We start from the raw sequence: 22,417 nt of genomic DNA, 5'->3' as shown, positions 1-22,417 counted from the left end.
GGGGGGGGGGGGTTAGGAAGAACTAGAATTAGCATGTCTTAGCAGCAGTAAGCTCAAGTATACGTTTATTCTAAGATAAGGTAGAACAGTTTCACTTATGAATGGGGCACAGATGCACAGGATAAAAGTGGCATACATATTCTGTTCCAATAATCAGAGCTGATGCAATATGATCCTGATTCATGCTAAAGCTGAGCATCTAATTAGGAAAGCAACATGATTGCAGCTGGAGCCATAAAGTCCTGCTATTAAAGAGCATTCTCCCTAAGGTCTTTCCCTAGTTCCAACCACCAACTCTGTGGATACTAACATGGCTCTTGTCAACTTGAACAGTAGCTCTTAACCTTTCCAGACTACTGTACCCCTTTCAGGAGTCTGATTTGTCTTGCATACCCCAACTTTCACTTCACTTAAACTACTTGCTTACAAAATCAGAGCTAAAAAGACAAGTGTCACAGTACAATACTACTGAAAAATTGCTTACTTTCTTTTTACCATATTTCAATTTGAATAGAAATATTGTACTTACATTTCAGTGTACAGTATAAAGAAATAATTGTATGAAATTTTAGTTTGTACTGACTTTGCAAGTGCTTTTTTTTGGGTAGCCTATTCTAAAATTAGGAAGTATCTAGATGAGGTGATGTACTCCCTAAAACAGAGTTCTCAAGCAGGGGTCGGGGGCCGTGAGCAGGTTTCGGGGGGGGGGGGGGCTGCCAAACAGGGCCAGCTTTAGACTCACGGTGGCTCAGGACAAAAAGCTAAAGCCCCACCACCAGGGCTTGACAGTGAAGCCTGAGCAACTTAGCTTTGTGGGGGGCCTGGGCAATTGCCCTGCCTGCTACCCCCTAATGTCAGCCCTGGGCTTTTATATGCAGAAAAGTAGTTGTGGCACAGGTGGGCCACGGAGTTTTTATAGCAGTGGGGCGGGGGGGGAGGTTTCAGAAAGAAAAAGGTTGAGAACCCCCACCCTAGAAGACCTCTGTGTACCCCTAGGGCTATGTGGTATCCCTGGTTGAGAATGCTCCAATACTTCCTCCTTCTCACACCAATAACAACCATTTTGTACACCCTTCACCAAACTGTACCTGGAACTTCTTGCTGTAGTAATAGAGCAGAATTAAATAGTTGGCGGAACCTGAAAAAAGGGTGTATGGTTTAGGGTAAATCCTAATACATTGAAAAGCAGATGCTATGAATGCTACTGACAAGCAATGCTAATTCTCTTATTAAATCCGAGACACACTTGCACATCAGAGCTTACACTTTCACAAGCCCTTCAATAAGGAAAGGTACAGAGGGACAGGATGGCTTAAAGGAATGGTGAAAGTCATTATAGCTTTCACCATTCAAGCCTTGTAGATGGGAGGGGAGCAGTAGCTTTGATCTTGACTTTAGTAAGGCTTTTGATACTGTCTCGCATGACCTTCTCACAAATGCACTAGGGAAATACAACCTAGATGGAGCTACTATAAGGTGGGTGCATGACTGGTTGGAAAACTGTTCCCAGAGAGTACTTATCAAGTGGGGTCCCACGAGGATCAGTTCTGGGTTCTGTTCAATATCTTCATAAATGATTTAGATAATGGCAGACAGAGTACACTTACAAAGTTTGTGGATGATACTAAGCTGGGAGGGATTGCAAGTGCTTTGGAGAATAGGATTAAAACTCAAAAGGACCTGGAGAAATGGTCTAAAGTAAATAGGATGAAATTGAATAAGGACAAATGCAAAGTACTCCACTTAGGAAGAAATAATCAGTTGCACACATACAAAATGGGAAATGACTGCCTAGGAAGGAATACTGGAGAAAGGGATGTGAGGGTCATAGTGGCTCACAAGCTAAATATGAGTCAACATTGTAACACTGCTGCAAAAAAGCAAACATTATTCTGGGCTGTATCAGCGAGAGTGTTGTAAGCAAGACAGGAGAAGTAATTCTTCCACTCTACTCCGTGCTGATTAGGCCTCAACTGGAGTACTGTCCAGTTCTGGGTGCCACATTTCAGGAAAGATGTGGACAAACTGGTAAAAGTCCAGAGAAGAGCAACAAAAAGGAGTGAAGGTCTAGAAAACATGACCTATGAGGGAAGACTGAAAAAATTTGGGTTTTAGTCTGGAGAAGAGAAGACTGAGGGGACACGTGCTAACAGTTTTCAAGTACATAAAAGGCTGTTACAAGGCAGGGGGAGAAAAATTGTTCTAACTTCTCAGGATAGGACAAGAAGCAATGGGCTTAAATTGCACCAAGCGTGGTTTAGGTTGGACATTAGGAAAAACTTCTTAACTGTCAGCGTGGTTAAATACTGGAATAAATTGCCTTGGGAGGTTGTGAATCTTCATCATCTGAGATTTTTAAGAGCAAGTTAGGCAAACACCTGTCAGGGATGGTCTAGATAATACTTCGTCCTGCCTTGAGTGCAGGGGACTCTCAAGGTCCTTTCCAGTCCTACAATTATATGATTATACTGTGGCAGCTTACTATTGCTTTTAGTCTGCATCTATCCCAATGCAGCAGTGTTAAGTGGTCAACAATTCTAATGGCTAAATATTATTCAGACCACCTAACTCCTGATAAATTGCACATGGTCCAGATCAATCCTGAGGAGTCTGGTGGGGAGGGCAGGGAGTACCTGCTCAGCTGTTCCACAATTATAACCTGCAAGGAGCCCAGGCAAGTGGGCTACCACCTCTACCTTCTGCAGGAGGCTGCAGCAGTAACCTCCACTGAGTCACCAGTGTGGAGTGAGGGGAACTTGCCAGCTACAATTCTGAGAGGATACAGAGGAGATGAGATTACTCTCTCCCTATTGAGAAGAAACATAGGGAAGCCAGTCTTTCCCATTACTTTCTGGGGATAGTCTATTGTTGTATGGCTGTGGAGAAAGTGGAGTAACAATCTACCTCCACGGGAAGGAGTGAGGCTGGGTACCGGCTGCCCTGTGCACCTTTACATTCCATTAGCCTGCAGCCTGAAGTGTGGAGGTGTGGTCTGCCACCACAAGCAGAACAAGGATGGTGGGATATAGCCCTCACATTTGGCTCCGGCAAGCCAGAGCCAAATGTATCTTTTCAGCAGCATGGCCAGCTCCAGCAGCAAAACACCATATGAACATTCAAAAGGTTGAATAATTATAAGGCATCAAAAGCACTAATGAGGTTCACATACACACATTACTCTAATAATAACACTATGAAAATCTCTTCATATTGCTAGGTTTGGCGGGTCTATTTTATATTTAGTGACTTAATGAGGTTTAATCACATATAAAAGTGGGTTTTCTTAAGATTCCACATCAAAAGGGATAGTTTTAAATAGGCGCTAAGAATTATGAGGTGAAACCCAGACTACAATAAGTGGATTGCTTTAAACTTTGCTCCAGAACATTCATGCTGAAATGCTTAATATGCACCACTGATGGTGCTGGTCTTCCATACATTTAGTATATTGGCAACAATTCTCTAAGACGACTTATACTAATCTAGAATTAGTGTAGGCCAGAGTGTCTTGATTTATGACCTTTAAGAAACTATACTGTCATCACAGTTGTATAGGAGGGGTTAAATGGGCATAAGTAATACTATACTGACCAGTAAATAAATCTCCCTCTTGATTTTTATCTGCATGCATCATTATTTGGCAAGAAATATCTTGTGTGTCTGTGGTAAAACCACCTACCTACATTTAGATCAAATTTGGTCTCAGAAAATTGGTACTTGAGTCCTGTTTACTTAAGTACTACTAAAAAATAAAAAATCCGGACATACACTTTTCTTGGTAGTTGTGCTCTTAGTACAACTAACAACCTATATTAGAACTTAACATTTTTCCTAATATCAATATACAAAAACAGTTTAAATATGAAGAAAATAAATTGTCTAAGCTTAAAAGCAAAAACATTATTTTGTTAATGGGGGATTGAATTGCAGAGTTGTGCAATGGGCCAGATGCTCAAGAAAACAGGAATGCAACTACTTTGAATTTTGCCTCCTAAATCTGTTCTATTCCCCCTCATTTCCACTATCTAGCTACCTATGACAAATTGGTGATGTATTCCTTGCACTTGTGGTCCAAAAGCCTTCTTTGGAATAAAATGGGCAACCATGTAACTTAAAAAAAAAACTGGGGAGGGATTTAAAAATATTGTTAGGTTATTGGCGAAAAGTTTGGTTTTTTTTTTTTTTGTTTTTTTTTTAAATCAAGATACATCTTGATACGTTTCTATACAGGAAAAAAGCCTAAAACTTTTAAGCATGATGCAACTAGTGAAGGAGCATGAGGAATCATAACAATAGTTTTAAGATGGCTTGTGCTAAGAATGAAAGGAATCCTACAGACTTAAGACTAAGAGAACTTCTATTATTTATTCATGGAGAATTAGCATTCTTGCTGTAAATGTAGTTGCAAGTCACAGAGCATGGAGGTTATCTGTTGCCCAAATGGAAAACCTTCACTTCTGGGAATAACATTTCAATGTGAAATGTATTCTGGACTGCAGCAAGATACTTTATAGTCCTGAGAATGTATTAGATCAGAAACAGTGGACTTTCCATGATCCAAGCAGTGAGGTGAAATGAGTCTAAATTGGAAAGGAAAACAGCCTCATCTTTCAAGGACAGAAGATCTGTTAATACTAGTAAGTGGAGGCTCCTGTGAAAAAACTAGGAGACAAATGAATATTGCATTGCCCAAGAAGGAGCAATCAGAGTGAACTGGGCCCAGTCCTGTCTCTTCTCTTAACCAGCAATGTTATCAGTTGAAAAAGAAATAATAGGTTCCTTGCTCTAGTTCAGTGGTTTTCAACCTGGGGTCTGCAGACTATGCTTAAGATTTCCAAAGGGGTCCAACACCTCCATTTGAAAATTTTTAGGGGTCTACAAATGGAAAAAAAGGTTGAAAACCACTGCTCTAGTTCATCAAGTCTTTAATGGACTTTCTATCCCCACCCACTTCGAAGCAAAATCAAGGACATTTGTTGCAAAAATCTGTGAACAGACGGCTCCACCTCCTGAAAATAGGTCTACCACAGTCTGCTTCACTCCCTGTGTGTTAATTTTGTGCTCTGCAACTTGTTTGGTGGCAAGATATATATCCAATGAGTCAGTCCCACAGGGCCATCACTTTGACAGAATGGCTGTGAGGGAGCACCCCCTTGCTTTTTATCAATCACTGTTACATTGTCTGTTAGCATTTTTACCTCTTGACCCTGATTAAAAGCAAAAAGGCCTTATACAGTGTTCACATGGAGTTTGGCTTTCCACATATTCCATCTACCATGAACTGTCATGAGAAACAAGACCCGCAATCACTGATTGGATGCCTCTAATGATTACTAGCAATTGAGGGTTGAAGGAGATCTATCTTTCATTTCCTACCAATTAAGAGACTCAAACTTTAAATATCCAGAAGTGCCCTTGTCATGTACACCTGCCAACCTATTACTGTAACTCATCTGTAGTCTGTCGTTATGTACGCAGAGGAAGCCCTGAGGCCTATTAGTCTCTTCTCTGGAATGAAAACCTTTATTTGAACAGTCTAGGATACTCCACACTTAAAGGAATAAAGGCCCATCTCTAATATTGCTTATGAGAAATCTGCCAACCAGTTTAGCTATACATCAGTTGGATAGCTGATCATTTAAGATTTTGGGTTTTTTTAATCTTTGAACCTTCAAGTTGTGTAACAGCCAATGATCTTATTTTTGTTATCCTTGTCAGTCCCCTTTCTCCAGTCTTGCTCACGTGTTGCATCTTGTCTCAACTAGACTGTAAGCTCTCCAGGGCAGAGACTGGCACTGTTTGTATACAACAGGGACCAGATCCTTTACAGAGCTTCTCATTGCTACTGTAATACAAATAATCAAAGGCTGCTGCTTTTGAGGCCAATAAAACATTTCCACCTGAATGCATTGTTCTTTGTTGAACACTTTGTACTCAAAGATTTTTTTAATTTTTCAGGGAACTGTCAATTCATAATCCAGTAACAATCCAGCATTTATGCACCTGTGTTCAGAGATTTGGGATGTAAATAGAAAACCTGATCCTGCAATAGGAAATCTGGGAGAGCTGGCAATTGGAGCTCCCACTGTTACAGGCAAGTGCTCTGAGAACCAAATGAATATGTCCAAACTGGAGCTGCAATCATCGCTTGGGCCTTATCCTTTTTTGCTCTTTGTGATCCTTTGAATATGAAGTAATGGAGAAAAGATACACACAATACTGTCAGGAATCCATAGTTCTTGCCAGGTCTGGAGCAAAAGTGACTCTACTTTGCATCCTCTTTCATGAGGAAGAAGCTCAATTTGTGGGTTACTCCATCCCTAGAAGTAAGACATAACCATAGTGTCCTTGAGGGACTGAGTGGGCTGGTTGGTGTATTTCCTTCCTGGAATGTCTCTTCTTTTTCAGCAACATGAAGAAGCAGAGGCAATGTTGGCCGTGCACTGTAGACACCATGCCTAAAACCCTGACCATCTCCTGACAAGACTAATGTGCTCCCCCACATATGACTGATGTAGCAAATGACTGTGATACTGGACTGATCTGCTCCTGACTTGAAAGAGGCTTTGAAAGTCAGTCAATCAGATGGTACTGTTTCAATACACTTGTGAAATTCTGACTCAGGATCTCACTTTGAATTGAAATTGTTCAGATGTGATCCCTTACAGGCTCTGAGTATGTCACCAGTGAGTGTCCTGAATCTTTAGGACATAGTTGCTATTGATTCCATACTGGCATTGTTGCCAGTACATGATCCTTAACCAGACCTGCAAAAGCCTCCGTTAAAGTCTAGCAGTCTGTCATATAGGATGCAGGAAGGCATATCTCCTGAAGGACTTTGCTGTTTTGTGACTGGTATCTCACAAGCTATTGATTTCTGAATATCTTGGAATCTCTGTTTGGGGCATGAGGGGCAGGATATGTTTCTTTTGGGGGTTTGGAAGGTAAATGGACTTGTATATATGGAATGAAGAACTGCTCCTAAACTCCACAAACTGAGTTGATGTGATTCTAGGGGTTTATGTTCAATCCAAAGGCAGCTTGGATCCTGTGGCAGCAGCTAGCCATGTTTGGCCATAGAGAGTCCAAAGAAAGCACTCTGTACTTGTCAAGAGTTCTGGCCATACAGAACATTAGATAGGATACCCATTTTAATCAGATCTGTAGAAATCCCAAGAAATGCAGTTAGGTGTAACTCAATTTTCTTCTTTCTTCTGGAGTTCTTTGAATACAAGGACTTTGAACTAGGCATCAAGCTTTCTTCTGTTGCTGAAGACATTGCTGGCTACAGGTAGCTAGGCTCCTCAGACTGCACATGTAAAGTCTTCTTCTGATGTAGGGATTAAAAACCATACACCATAAAACAGGACATTAATGTAAGCAGTGGAATTATTGGTTAGTGACAGGAATAAGTGTCAAGCAAGATGGGGATAATCTGCACCCAGACTTCCTACTGGGATCATTCTTGTCACACTACACAGATAAAAGTAGCAGGATGGAAAATACAAGGATAATCTTACAGTAAGCTAGACTCAGAACTAAAGTCAAGTGTGGAAGTCTTGCAACAATGCAGAAACTAATTAGTACAACTCTACATTTGTCAGTGCCTTTTAAGGCACAACTAAAGAGGGAGGGACTTTCTGACAATGACAGGGAATTGAGGAAGGGTTATGATGATGTTCCTTTTCTATCCTTGAATATTCAAAGTTGTGAAGGGGCATGTGCAAGGCCTCAACTATCTCTGCTTTTTAGAAGGTTTAAACTAGATATCAACATTGCAAACACATCCCAAGAATAAGGGTCTGAAAATACTCCTAAGGGAGAATCTCTTCTCACAGATAGCATCACTTAACCTCGATTTAAAGTCATAGCAATGAGAGTGTGTAGTTCTGTTGACACGAGATCTGGGTTCTGTCTCTCACTTCCTATATTGTTTTGGGTCATTCACATAACCTCTCTGTACCAGTTTCCCCACTTGTAAAATGGGAGTATATTTTTCCATTGGGGCAGGCTTCAATAACAAATTGTAAAGAGCAGAGAGTGTACACAACTCAAACTCCTAGCTCCCTCAGCCATCTGCACATCCCCTAGGCTACAAGGGGCATCTTGGTTGAGAAGCTGGCAGTGTCAACTTGCTGCAGCTACTTCTACTAGAACCTTTGTTTCCTAGGGACATTAGGAAAAGGTTCTTAATCAGTTTGGAGTACCTGGGAGACTGAGTTGGATGCAATTACCTCTTCTATGCATCTAGAATCAAACCTCCTTTAAAATACACAGAGCTTAGCAAAAAAATGGACATGTCAAATCAAAACCAATTTCTTCCAGGATACAGCTGTGCACTGCTCCTTAGAGACTACTATTTCCTTGTCTGACTTTAACCCCCAAACTATTTTGGATATAGGACTCTTTACAAAATAAGTAGTGGGAGAAGAAAAATATCCTTCTGCTCTCCTCTCTGTTTGGACCTTTTTTATTCTCATTTCCCTAACACCATCTTCAGCTAGAGACCAAGTACAAAGCACTTTCAAGACCAAAAGTGAAAGCTTCAAAAAGTTGTGACTGAAAACAAGGCATTAGATTAGGAACTATGATCTAACTAAAGAGGGTCATGTCCACATTGTAAGAGGGTGCACTACAGATACGTTTGGACTTTTCATTATAAAAATCCTCCCTTTGTAATTACTTTTTAAAAAACTTGTTTGGTCAAAATCAAACAATCATGTCAGTGTCTCTCGAGCCATGCGCTCCTTTCTTAGATGGGAAAGGTGACTAAAAGCTTCTGATAAGCTGTTTAGTTAGAACATGTTTAAAACAAACTAATATTTTTTAAAGATGAAGACACTGCCTCCTTTGACTTTTCCCAGTTAACTCTTCCTTTCATGTGGAAAAGTTACTGTGAATGCACAGTGAATACTTTCTATAAATATGTAAGGTCCAAAGTGTATCATAATAAAATTGACATTGCATATTCTCAAGGACAGTTGTCTCTACCCAAGTTGAGGTTCAAGAAAACATAAGTAGATGATATTGATCTAAGCCAGACTGTGGCTGGACATAGAGCAAATTTCAATAAAAAGTTTTCCATTGAAGAGCGGTGTACTTCTAGGATAGCTATCAGAGTCTCATACTCCAGTTTATTATAGGATTTACCAACATCATTCCTCTTGAGCAAAAGACAGACTTGAAGTTATTGCTCTGTGGAACATGACAGCTTTTTCCATAACCAAAGTGCAAGTCACTACTTTCAATGGTAAAGTGTCATCTCTGTCCCCAGCAAGACTAGAGCAGGTCAGTTCCATAACCTGCTTTTCTTCTGCAGGACAAGAGTCACAAATTGAATTCATTTTTAGGATTGCCAGTTACGATCATTCATGCTTTTTGGGGGGGATAAGAGGGAGGAAGAGACGGGAAGAGGCAAATTTCAAAGGAAAGGTGTTACAGTACTTAGAGAGGCTACAGCACCCCTGAACTAGAAATACAGTCTGTATCTCATGCTATCAACATGCACAAACTAAAACTAGTTGCAACTCTGAGAAGAGTCAAATGTTAACTTCTGTGAAGAGTCAGACTGTTCTTTTATCTCCCAACATTTATATAAGCACTTCACAAACAACATATACATAAGAATTTCCCCTGAAAGCTTTATGGTGGAATAGACTGTCTAACAGAGCACAGCAATTCTATACAAGTGGGAGAGGGGCGGGCTAGCTCAGTGGTTTGAGCATTGGCCTGCTCAAAACCTAGGGTTGTGAGTTCAATCCTTGAGGGGGCCAATTAGGCATCTGGGGCAAAATTGGTCCTGCTAGTGAAGGCAGGGGGCTGGACTCAATGACCTTTCGGGGTCCCTTCCAGCTCTATGAGATAGGTATCTCCATATATTATATTAAGTTTTGGAGGAAGAATACTGTACCCAGTTGAAACTACAGGTGGACTTTGGTAAACAGATTGTAATTACCCAAGTTGAAACTTGGCCAGGACACCAAAGCCAAACACCCCTACTGCTGCAATAAAAAGTGTCAGGGAATTTGCACATATGTGATCAGAATCTCTAATTTACATCACAGCCCAAAGATGATACCTCCAATAATAAACTATCCCTAATAGGACAGTGAGGTGTTGGCTGTGAGAGAAAAGTGCCATGTACTGCATCATCAAATCCTCCAGTACCCTTGTTTTTTTCTTGGATAGGAGCGAAGCTCTTACCAGACAGGCCTTATCCTGAATCTGTAAAGGGCATAAATCGTGCAAGAGGAAGACATTACAAGACAATCAAATTCTATGGTTCCAGTGTTCTCCTGAATGGATAAATTCTATACTTGTTTAATAATTCCAAAAAAGGACAGCAGAGCTCTTATCTGGGTCTCTAGAGATTTAACATCCTTGGCATTGTATCCAGAAGGAAGGAAATTTCTCACTTCCCCAGTTATTTCGGTTATATAAAATCAATTGTTGGATAGCTAACTGGTCCATGAATATGAATTGAAGTGATTACACTTGGACTTAGATGGTCGTTAGAGTTGCTTATTTATATACATGAGCAATAACTTATCAGTAAATATACACATGTAAATTATTGCTAGGTCTCCATAGCCCTTTTATCTATCCAAGAATTCTTTTAAAAATTGACACTTCTTGTTAAAGACTCACTCAACTTTGTATTGGCATCATAACTGATAAGTGCCAGCAGCATGACAGGTTCAAGAAATTTGGGCCTTTTGAAGTTATGTGTTGGGAGAAGGGGGGAAAGACACAAGGCCCAAGATTGTGTGACTACCCCACCACCTACTTCAAACTTTTATGCTTTGTCATCTAGGAGTGTGAGGTTCAGTTTCATGAAAAATGGGGAAAATAGGAAATGTATCAAGAACTGGTGGAATAAAAGATAGAGGTTACTGTTAACTAAAGAAAATCCTGCGACATGCCCCAGCAAGAATGGTAATAAAGGTGGAGACATCCTGATGATCTAGTAGGTTCAAGTTGCTATCAAACAGCTGTTAGCACAAAGCCACTGATTCTATATGCAGCAAAGAAGCAAATGCAGTAGACCCCATAATAGCATTTCAACCTGTCACTAGCAGGGCACTCTTCCACCCCAATTACCCATGTGCCCCCTGCTGTTGCAGCTTTGGCAGCAATTGTCTGTATCAGCCTTAAACAACAGAATTCTACAGGATGAATTGATGCCATGGATGACTTATGTAGCTAATGTTTTAAAATGAAACTGTAATAAAGGCAGACAAATTGAAGTTCTGGTTCTGGGGATTGGTCCTGCTTTGAGCAGGGGGTTGGACTAGATGACCTCCTGAGGTCCCTTCCAACCCTGATATTCTATGATTCTATATGTGCTTTGTTCTATTTCTGGGGGAGTGTTCACTATTAGCATGTTTCACAACTGATCTTAATTTGCTTACTTTCCCTAATCTAGAAACCTGTCTTACTAAAAACTACAATTCAAGAAGTGAAAATCATGAAGTCTTCAGTTAAAGTAAATGTAACAGTGGATATGGGGGGAGTGCTCCTCCAACTCCAACACAACCCCAAGTCACGCTAACCATCCTTTTAATCAAGTTGGGTCATCCAATTGTGTTGATGTGGCTCTGGCACTTAGCGGGGGCCAACGCAAAACATTAGTTTTCTTATTCTGAGGGTAAGCTAATGGCAACACAATGCACAACGATGCAAACAGGTAAGCTTTGGTCCCAACACTGGGACTTCTGTGGGTTCAAGGAGCCTTTGAGGAAGGACACCTCCAGCTACTCTTGTACAATTAGCCCCCACTTGCAGTAGCAGATACCTGCAGCTACGATTCTCTACTGCCCTCATCCCTCTTGCATTGGCTTGGAACAGTGTTGGTGGGCTTTGCAGAAAAGTACATCCAGCCTTCCTCAGTGGAAGAGAGAAGGAGTGCAAAGTGGGCCTGTAAAGGGATATTATTCTTAGAAAGCATCACCCTCACCACTGCACCATGGATGCCACATCCATTTAGCTTTTTAGTGTACCAAGACTGAGATGAGATACTCTTGATCAGGTCAAAAATGTGAGAGAGAGAGGTCAACAGTAAAAAAAAAAAAAAAAAAAAACTACCCTCTATTTCACTCTTATTTAGGAGAAAAAAAGATTCTGGTATCCTATAAGGCAATTGAGAGCACCTCCGTTTTCGAGCTTTTTCCTGAGGGATTCCTTCCTTTATTTTCTCTTTTTCTTTCTTCCCCACAATGCCCTGTGGAGACACTTCTTACTACTAAGCAGTGTTGGTTGTGAAGTCCATCAATACTTCTCAAAGTTTGAGACAAAGATGAATCAATCAAGAGCTGCAAGTTACTTCTCTTTAGGTAGGATTAGCAATGCTAGCCCATGTTGGTCTAGTGAGCAAGAAACTAGAATTCTGATTCCACTGCATGGTGCTGCTACTAAACAACATTTTTAGTATTGTCAAAATCCCATTGCAACTTTAAGATTGATCAAAATTAGACCCAAGGTCCATTTAACATGCCCCCACTCTTACTTTTTTTAAATTTCCTACCTGCCTTGGGAAAGAAGACTTAACTGACTCTCTAAATTCAAGCACAAGAAGGCACTAGAGTGGAAAGCCACCCATACAGGAGAAAAACAGCTTCAGTCCAAGCTTGAGCTCTCCTGAAAGAGGAGCAAAAGATTCCAGGTTATTTCCAAATCTAGCACTGGGCTTTTATTTTTGCTGCAATAAAGAGGCTAAAATGGTTTTTTACATACTGTACATGTAGCTTAAGAGGTTTAGGCTTTGTAGTGTCAGGAATTGGACACTACTAGATAAAAGCTAATTCACATCTTTCAAGTGGCTTTTCAGAAATAGGGGAAATACGTATATACAAATATATATGGATTACTTGGTTGGTTTAAAACAAGTTTCGGTTTCAGAAGCAGAACGAAATGTTTTGCCATCTGAAAGTGGCAGAAGTTAAATAAATCTACTACAGTATAAGGTAGATTAAGTGGTTACTATTTGGAACGTCTGTGTTATTTTTCACACCTGCATGCCATGAGATTGTCTCAAACCTCTCCAAAAATTCACCATGGGTATGAGAAGAGAGGTTAGAATGAAAATTGAACCTAAACCTTAAAAAGGGACACTGTCCAATTGGAAAAAGTGACATTTTTAGGAAACTGTTGCCCCTACTGTTGCAAATGACACTAAAATTACTAAAGTTTTTTTTTTGGGGGGGGGGAAGGGAGGAGGGAATTAAATATTTTCAGTTTATTTTGTGCCTTTGAAAGCACCTTGTATACAATACATGTGATTAATCCTTTGTATAACCAATTTCTCCTTTTCTAACTATATAAGCTGAAGAAACTTCAATAAATATCACTGGAGTAGAAAAGCAGTTATACTTTTTTCTTTTAAAAGGATTTTTTTTTTTTTTAATTCAGGATATGCAATTTAAACAATGCTCACTCAGAAAACAGGACTAGTCATTTTCAAATATTCAAGCTGAATGTTCTTTTAACTATGGCACCTGCTACAATATGCATCATACAAAAAGATGTACATGTATGTAAGTATATAGACTGCATATACAGACCAAAAGTCATTTGTTATAAAGTGACAAACAAAACACTGAGTCGACAGCAGTGCTAGGGTTAAACTGAAAACTATCACCTGAGCACAACCTTTCCACCCCTTTCTGAGTTGGCACCCAAATAAGCTCCATTTTGTCCTCACTAGCTTTACCCTACACTATTCTGGGGAGAAATGTTGTTCTGCTACAAGAACAGGGAATAGAGGGGGGAAATCCAAGACAGAAAATTAATAAAGAATTTTTTTTTTTAAAGCAACCTATAAACATTCTCCTAACCTTGGCTGAGGGGTGAGAAGGTGGTAGACCACAGACACAATATAACTTTATTTTGTATAGAATTTGTCTTGTATACATACTGTATCGCCCCCAAAGGTATTACAGAGATACCCACAACAGAAAGTAGAAAAATTAAGACTGATAGTGGCAAAGGAATAAGAGAGATGCTGTCAGATTAGAGGGGGAAAATTAACCCGTTTTTCACTAGATGGATACTTAAGTGCAGTTACCCATCTTTGGCAACAGCCCCACAAAAACACATCCATCTTAAACCCCATCATGAACTCATCCCATCTGGCACTGCTCAACACGCAACCAGTATTTTGCAAGTACTTTCTTCAAGTGGCCTCATATTGCCTGCATTCACCCTTCTTTAGCATGACCCATGCAAAAGCTTGTCTGTCCATACCATGCCACTTTCCCCAAACCTCACTTCCCCTTATGGCACACGCCAAAGAACAGAACACAGAAGCCTGTGCCAGTCTCTTGTGTGTTCATTACCCTGAAAAGTGCCCTCCATTTTCAGCATCCACCCTTCTCTCCCCATATCATAAATCTTCCCTCTGGCATGTCCTCCTACCCAATCTCTCACTTTGCTGCTGACTGCAACTCTCTCCCAAACCACAGCCTTCTCCCCAAAGTTCTTCGCACGATGCCCATCTTTGGCACATATAATGCCCCCGACCAGGTCTCTGGCACCAATGATCCGTCTTTGCCTCTGCTGGCTGTGTCCCGTGGGCAACTCCCAGGACGCACCCTTACCTCCTCCCTGCCGCCACCACCCCAGCTTTGCCCACGTCCCTGGTACTTCCTGAGTTCTGTTCTCCCTTTAAATGCCTCTCTGCCCAGTTCTAGTGCTTCCTTAGGCCAATCTTCCCAGAATTCCCTCCACCCTTCTCCCAGCCCCCACTCCTGGAGCCCTGGCTCCCTCAGAACCGACCCCACCCCCAGCACTCGGCCTCCTTGGTGCCCTTACCTCCCCCTCCCCCTCCCTCCCCTCAGCTCTTCCTGGTTCCCTTAGCACAGCACTTCCTCAGGCCTGCCCCCCGCCCCCGTCCCTTTCCTCTCCTCAGGCCTTGCCGGCCCCCCTCTCTTGGCTTTAACCCACCGCTCTCCTCAGCCTCGGTGTCCCCCTTTTCCTTTGCCCCCCCCTTCCTCAGGCCTGTCCCCACATCCTGGTGCTCCCCTCCCTCATCGCTGCCCCCCGGTATCCGCTTTCCCCAGACCGCCCCCCCGCCCCTCCCTTCCCTTCCAACGCTCCCCTTTCCTCAGCCCTGGTGCCCCCCTTTTCCTCAGCCCGGCCCCCCCGTCCCTGTCGCGCCCTCGCCCCGGGCCCCACAGGTTGCTGGGGGTGGGGGATGTCACTCACTCTCCTCAGCCCCCTCAGAGCCGCCTCCTCCTCCTCAGCGGGGCCCGGGCCGGACTGGGGCCGTGGGGGGAGGGGAGGCGGCTCCCTCAGGTGGCCACTGACAGGAGGAGGAGGAGGGAGCTGCGCGCGCAGGGAGACCCGCCTCGCGCCGGGTTCCCTCCCCCCGCGCCGCGCGCCACCGGCGGCGCGGGACTCCCAGGGTGGCGCGCGCGCCACCAACCGTCACCTCCTCAGGACGCTTTTCCCGCCCACACCAGTTGCTAGGCAGATTTTACAGACTGCCCCTCCGCCTCTCTCTGGAGAAATTTGACAGCTACGACAGCCACTAAGGAAGCAGGATTGTAACTCCGCCAACCAACCAGCTAGGGATGGGGGGGCGTGTAAAGCGGGAGGAAAAAGGCCGGCCTCTCGGTAGGCGGTGATCGACAGCCAAATCAGCCAATGAACAAACCCGGAAGCGGAGAGCGGCTCAAAAGAAGGGGGGCTTCGTTTTAAAAGGGGCGGGATTGGCGCTGTTTAATCCCCGTAGGCTGCGTCCCCATGGCGTGTGGCGCTCGATGCCAGGAGTTAGCGGCGGCGGGACAGTGACGGGGGGCAGGGAGGGAGGACAAGGCACTAGGGAAGTTGGGGGGCAGGGGAGGTGGGCGGTGATGGGGGGGTTGGGCAGTGGAGGATGGCTGGCTGGCTGGGATGGAGGATGGGGTGTGTTGGGGCAGTGGGGGGAAGAGGAGGGGTTGCCTGCGGGGGAATGGGGAGCAAAGGTGGGGGGCAGGGAGGATGGGACACCTGGGGGTGTTGGGTGGCAATGGGGAACAGGGTGTGGAAGTGGGGGTATTGGGTGGGGTGGGGGCCGGTGTGGAGGATGAGGTTGTTGGGGTGGGAGGCAGTGGGGGTGGGGAGGACGAGGTGTGTGGGGGCGGGGCAGCTGGGGAGGATGAGGCGTATGGGGGTGGGGCAGCAGGCCAGTAGAGGGGGCAGGGAGGATGAGGCGTATGGGGGTGGGGTGGCTGGCCCATGTAAGGGGCAGGGAGGATGAGGTATGGGGGAGGGGTGGCTGGCCAGTGTGAGGGGCAAGGCAAGGAGGATGGGGCACATGAGGGTGTTGGGTGGCGATGGGGAACAGGGTGTGGAGGTGAAGGTATTGGGTGGGGCAGCTGGGCAGGGGTGGGGCAGCTGGGCAGTGATTGCATAGCAGGGGGGACAGTGTGGAGGCACACGTTGAGCCGGCTGGTCCCTGCAGTCTGGTTTGTCACATTTCCAGTGATTGAATGGGTGCACCTAAAACACATTTCAAGAGGAAGCACTGTACTCTAGTGCAAGGGCCATGGGGCTGGGAGTCAGGAGATTTGGATTCTGGTCCATACTCTGCTGTGGTCTGGCTCTGTGACCTGAGTCAAATCACTTTCTCTCGCTGGGCCTCAGTTTCCTATAGGATGAGATTATGTGCAAATAGAACTGGATCAGAATTTGGACTCTTGGCCACCACTATGCAGGGTTTCTAGCAATTCTTTTATATAAAGACTCCACCTTGTTTAAGTTACCATTTCTTCAAGTCCCCAGTGACTGCTAGCATGCCTTCCTTAGCCACACTGCTGCGTGTCAGTAAGTGTAGTTGGGCATTCCTTTGGTGTCAATACCACACATCAAACATGCTATCCAACCATTTACACAGAGGCTTGGTCTAAAGACCATCATAAAACTCACCAGCTTCTGCTCCAACTGCAAGGCATGTTTCTTCTGTCTTCCCCAACATAAACAAAGAGCAGCACATACGTGGAAAAAAACACAAACCTTCCCAAAACAAAACACTTTACTGAACACAATTGTTCCCCATGGAGAGAGGATGAGAGAACAAACCACATGTGACAGATATTAGTCATGTTGCTTGATGTGTTACTGGAAGGCACTCAGATACTACAGCGTTGAGGGCAGTAGAAGGACCTATGTAGTAGAACAGACAGCACTGTTAAGCTGAAAAATGAGTTCTGATGGGCTGGGTAAAGGAGATCCTTTGCATTTGTCAAGGCTAGAGAAATCTTGGCTTGCTCAAATCCATTCAGAATGTTGCTGCAAAGATCATTTTCATAGTCTGTCACTTTGACCATGTCACCCCTCTCTTTACATCTCTCCACTGGCTTCTCCCTTCTAAATCATATCAGATGTAAGCTGCTTGTATTCACTCTCAAGGCTCTTCATGCCCTATCCCTATCCAACCTATCATGTCTCATTCACTACTGAGAGGTTGACACCTCCAATCAGCCCATGATCCCAGCCTCCATTGCCCATTTGTTGTATTTTCAAACAAGCACCTTTGTATTTTCTCTCATGCTGTCCCTCACTCTTAGGAGAAGCTCCCTGCAAATATCTGCAAAACTGTGATTATCCTTCAGATCCCTTCATACAACTCCTTTCCGATGATGCCTACAAAAAAAACTTGACAGCAGTTAGGAAGCACTCGAGTTGCTGAGTTCGTATTGGGCCAGTTGTGCCCCAGCAATGGAAATCGCATTCAGTTTGTTCTTGGTTCTAGGGGATCAAGATCCTAACGGTCATAGCATTGTACTCAAAAAGGCCTCCATGTTATACCTATCTAAGGAAGAGAGAAGCATTGCAAAGATGTCTAGTGCTCTTATTCTCTAGAGTGAAAAACTCAAAGAAAGGACAGTCTACTTGCAGCTTTTGTGAACATCAATCTCTCTCTCTCTCATATATATATATGGAGATAACCTATGTCACAGAACTGGAAGGGACCTTGAAAGGTCATCGAGTCCAACCCCCTGCCTTCACTAGCAGGACCAAGTACTGTTCCTGACAGTTTTTTTTTTTTTTCCTTTCCAGACAGGCTAAATGAGGGAGCAGGTTTGTGTATTTACTTAGGCTCCTAACTTCCACTGTGAAAGTTAGGAGCCTTAATACCTTTGTGGATCTGGGCCTAAGTGCCCACTGGAAAAGAGGCTTGGAGTTGTGAGCAAAGACTCTGTCTCTTGTTTGCTTCCTGCTGTGTTCAGTGAAACAGGTCTTTGCAAATAAACAGGATTACATCAAATACCTGACTCCATAACCGATTTCCCCTCATGAGTGGAACCACCTGCAAGACCCTGATTTTTTGGCTAACCGTTTGGGTCAAAAGGAGTGAGAGTATCTTTCACCTTGCACCATGGGGTGCACACAAGCAGAATCTACCTCCCAGAAGAAGATAACCAAAAATACTGCCATCTTATCAGCATTTCCCTGGAATTTCCACATTGCTTTAGGACACAGAGATCTAGACTTATTTATAACCGACATGTTCCTTTCCTAAGGCTCAGGCATAATTTCTTTGATTTTCTGTCCATCACTTTGGAGATCTTTTGTTCCACCAAAAGCAACTGGAACTAATAGCCTTGGGACAAAACAAAAACGTGAAGCAGACAAGTGGACGTGAGGGTGAAAGGGCAGCTCCACATCCAGTTGTTAGGACAAGCAATGGCCTCTGTAGAAATGGGGAACCTGTTATGAGTGACAGACACCTGCCTAGTGCTAATGGTCTCTGGAAGGATCTAGACTCTTCATCATTACCCCAAAAATGAGAATGGTCAGAAGCAGCCTCCTCCACTTCAAAAGGGCCCTATTTGATAAATGTACGCTGATCAAAAAAACGTCATGACAAAGTGAATGCAGTCCCCATCACACAAAAGGGAAAGAACAGGGAAAATGAGCAAACTTCTTCAGGGAATTTCCTTTCTTGGCCACATGGGTAGAGGCTACAACTCTTCACATTAAAGTGTGCCCCTTAACAACGATGGGGAAGCATTCTGTATTTCTAGGATTCTGGTAAACTGCCTGAACAATCCTTTTCACTTGGGGAAATACGCACTTGAGCAAGCATCTAGAGAGCAGAGCCTCCCAGAAAGTGTGCCTAGTGGTGAAAATGGGGGAGGATATCTGGATTCCTGAGTTCATTTTCCACCTCTACTATTGATTTTCATTGTGACTTAGGGCAAATCTCAACCTCTCTCTGAATGTGACTCAGTTTACACATCTGGAAAATGATATAGTACATTATCTCCTTCAGAAACAGCTGCACTTTGTGATCCTTAAAGTGCAGAGTAATCTCCACCCTGACAAAAAGGTTCTATAGAGCCGTAGTTCTCAACTAAGGGTACATGTACTCCCTGGGGGTACACAGAGGTCTTCCAGTGGGTAAATCAACTCATCTAAATATTTGCCTAGTTTTGCAATAGGCTACATAAAAAGCTCTAGAGAAGTCGGTACAAACTAAAATTTTATACAATGATTTATTTATACTACTATCTATGCTATACATGAAATGCAAGTACAATATTTTTATTCAGATTTATCTTATAATTATATGGTAAAAATGAGAAAGTAAGCAATTTTTCACTAATAGTGTGCAGTGACACTTTTGTATGTCTATGTCTGACTTTGTAAGCAAGTAGTTTGTCAGTGAGGTGAAAGTTGGGGGTATGCAAGACAAATCAGACTCCTGAAATGGATGAAGTAGTCTAGAAAGGTTGAGAGCCATTGCTATCGAGGAAGTGGGGCCAAGAGCACTGGACTGGGAGTCAGGATACCTGTGTTCTATTCCCAGCTCTCCTGCTTGGTAATCTTATGCAAATCACTTCACCTCTCTGTGCCTCAGTTTCTTCCTCTGTAAAATGGAGAAAATGACTTGCCTCCTCTGTAAAGTGCTTTGAGATCTATTGATGAAAAGCAGTAAGAGCAAGGTATTATTACTAACCTTCAGCAGTAAATATCCAAAGCAAAAAGGCACCAAACCAACCATAAGTTATAGCTTAAATAATTTGCAGATGAGAGATAACACCTCATTTAGAAATGGCCTTATTAGCCAAGAGCAAAATACATCCACTTAGAAGTATACATTGCAGTCCCACACATGGAGGACAACTGTACTCTTTTCACCAGTGCTTAGAAATTATCCATGATCAGTCTTGTGTGTATAGAAAATGTCACTTACAAACTTTCCTTGGGTGGGAATAGAAGAAAAATAAAATTAAAGTTTTAAAATGCAAGTGACTTTAGTGTACTGGGACATCATTATTCCTTCTGTGCATCCCCATTGTACGTGTGCTCGAGGTTTATGCTGAGTGGTACATACCACCCTTCAGTGCTCTGGTTCCTCCTGGCATTACCACTGATACATCATAGGCCTCTACTAATAGCTTGATAGAGCTCCATAGCATTCAAGGGTCTGTTTATAAGTGCTGATGCATACTCTTTAGTTACTTTGGTGCTCAGGAAGCAATTAAAGCTGGTAATCATACACTGGCAAGGCTGGCACTGTTGTAAACCTGAAAGATGTATTCATTCTTCTGAATCTAAGGCCCACAGCAACACCTGCTGGCTGTGGGTGGACTGCAAGATGAGGCAAGATTATTTCTGATAGATCAGACTGCAACTGTCAGTATTACACAGTGACTCACCCCCCACTTCCTCCTTGTATCTAGGTCAGGGGTTTTCAAACATTTTCATACCATGGACCACACCTCTTACCAGATGGGCCATGAGACAATCTTCTCTCCAAGAGCTTTGAAAGGGATATTAACCCTTGGCACTCCAGGCCATGAGCCAACCTGTAATTAAGGGAGGTTAAAAGGAAACTTTCTTGGGGTGGGGGACAAAGGGAGAAGAGGTGTTATCGCATCACTGCCTTCTGTAGGGTTTCTTTCACCTTCTCAAGCATCTGGCATGGCCCCCAGCAGATACAGGACAAGGAGGACTATTGGGCTGATGCTATCTGTCAAGTCCTCTATTCCCATATTTTCATGGACTATCCTTCCATTCTGTGACCCTAAGGGTAAGGACCCTGTGGCAACTGTAACAATTCTTTACATGGAAGAGCATTTAGAAAGCGTTTCAACGTGCCCCCGAATGGCCCACAGACAAATTTCAGGAGCTCCTATCTTCAGACATCCTGCTTATGAGCTTGTTAATGCAGCATGGTGTAGGGCAAGTTTATAATCACTATTTTATTTTCTTCAGTTACCAGGGAAATGATAGGAACTGGGTTTTGTTTTAAAAGAGGCTTTTATTTTTACACATTGAAACTAGTCTTTCACCAGCTAATTTACACACACTAACAAGGTTCTTTCTGGGAGTAGATGCATCTTCAGATCAGATAATTCAGGTGCTTGTTTCAAAGAAAGAGGAACAATTAATACTAAGATCTTATCTGGTGCTTTTCATCCATAGATCTTAATGTTTAACAGAGACGTAAGTATTTTCCCCATTTTACTGAGGCAGGAAGGTGAAGTGACTTACCCAAGGTCACAAAAGAAGTCAGAAGAGCTAGTAATAGACCCCAGGGTTTCTAGTCCAGTGTCTTTGAACAGATTCTACCTGTGATCAGGAAAACTATTGACTCATCTTTCTTTACCTGTACCCTATTCTATATGACGTTTAATAACCGACACTGACCTCTCTACAACACAGTCTTTTTCTAAAGATATCTTGAAAATGGGCAATTTTTCCTAATATAGCTTTACAGCCGGTTTTTCACTTTCAAGAGCTCAACTATAGTTCTCAAATGATTAACAGTTTAATAGCAGTAATTCACTTACAACTAGTTGTTACTCTAGTTAATGACTGTTTTCTTACAGACTTAAGAGCCTCTGGCTTCACCTCAGGCTATTCAGAACCTTATAGTTAACTACTGAGGATGACAGATCCTTCTAAAGTTATACTTTAACACACATTTATTTGGGTTCTCCAACTTGTGCTATTTCATTTGTATTGACATCTGAGGTTAAAGTAGTCTTTAGCACAAGAAGTGTTACATCACCTAGTGCAGTTTATTTAAAGAAAGGTGTAAAGAGTCTTTTGCTACCCTGCTTTATCAGACCTTTGCTCAGTCTAACACTGTACTAGGCTGTGACCTCTGGAGCCTAGATGAAGGCATGTGCTCTAATAGAGCTCTCATTCAGCTCTGTTTAAGACTGTTTGGTCCATTTTACTTTAATAACTAGACATTCTGCATGTCAAAGGTTAAGGGTAAAAAGCTAATAGGGGAAGGTAAGCTGCCTACTCCTAACAAAAGAAATGACCCACAGCAATTGAAGAGAGTGCCTGGCTGCCCTATTAATGAAGTTATATCAGCACATGACACGCCTCTGTGCAGCTCCTGGTGAACAGGCTGCAGTAACACAAATAGAATTTGCCTGCATGTAAACTGGGATGTTTGTTAGGCAAGCATCTA

The 22,417-nt window shown here is 43.0% G+C and overlaps 1 protein-coding gene across 5 annotated transcripts in view; it reads right to left on the bottom strand.

Annotated features, from left to right (window-relative positions):
• Window positions 1–15,274, bottom strand: part of GATAD2A (GATA zinc finger domain containing 2A) — a 109,629-nt gene extending 94,355 nt beyond the window's left edge. For all 5 annotated transcript variants that reach the window (XM_026654887.2, XM_026654890.2, XM_026654888.2 and 2 more), the window contains exon 1: window positions 15,202–15,274. The gene's annotated coding sequence lies outside the window, so the exon portion shown is untranslated. The remainder of the gene's footprint in view (window positions 1–15,201) is intronic.
• Between the last annotated feature and the right edge of the window lie 7,143 nt (window positions 15,275–22,417).

This window comes from Terrapene carolina, unplaced genomic scaffold (assembly GCF_002925995.2).
Source record: "Terrapene carolina triunguis isolate 2854851 unplaced genomic scaffold, T_m_triunguis-2.0 Scaffold194, whole genome shotgun sequence".
Lineage (NCBI taxonomy): Eukaryota > Metazoa > Chordata > Testudines > Emydidae > Terrapene > Terrapene triunguis.
The sequence above is the reverse complement of the archived record's forward strand: the minus strand, read 5'-3'. Positions and strand labels throughout refer to the sequence as shown.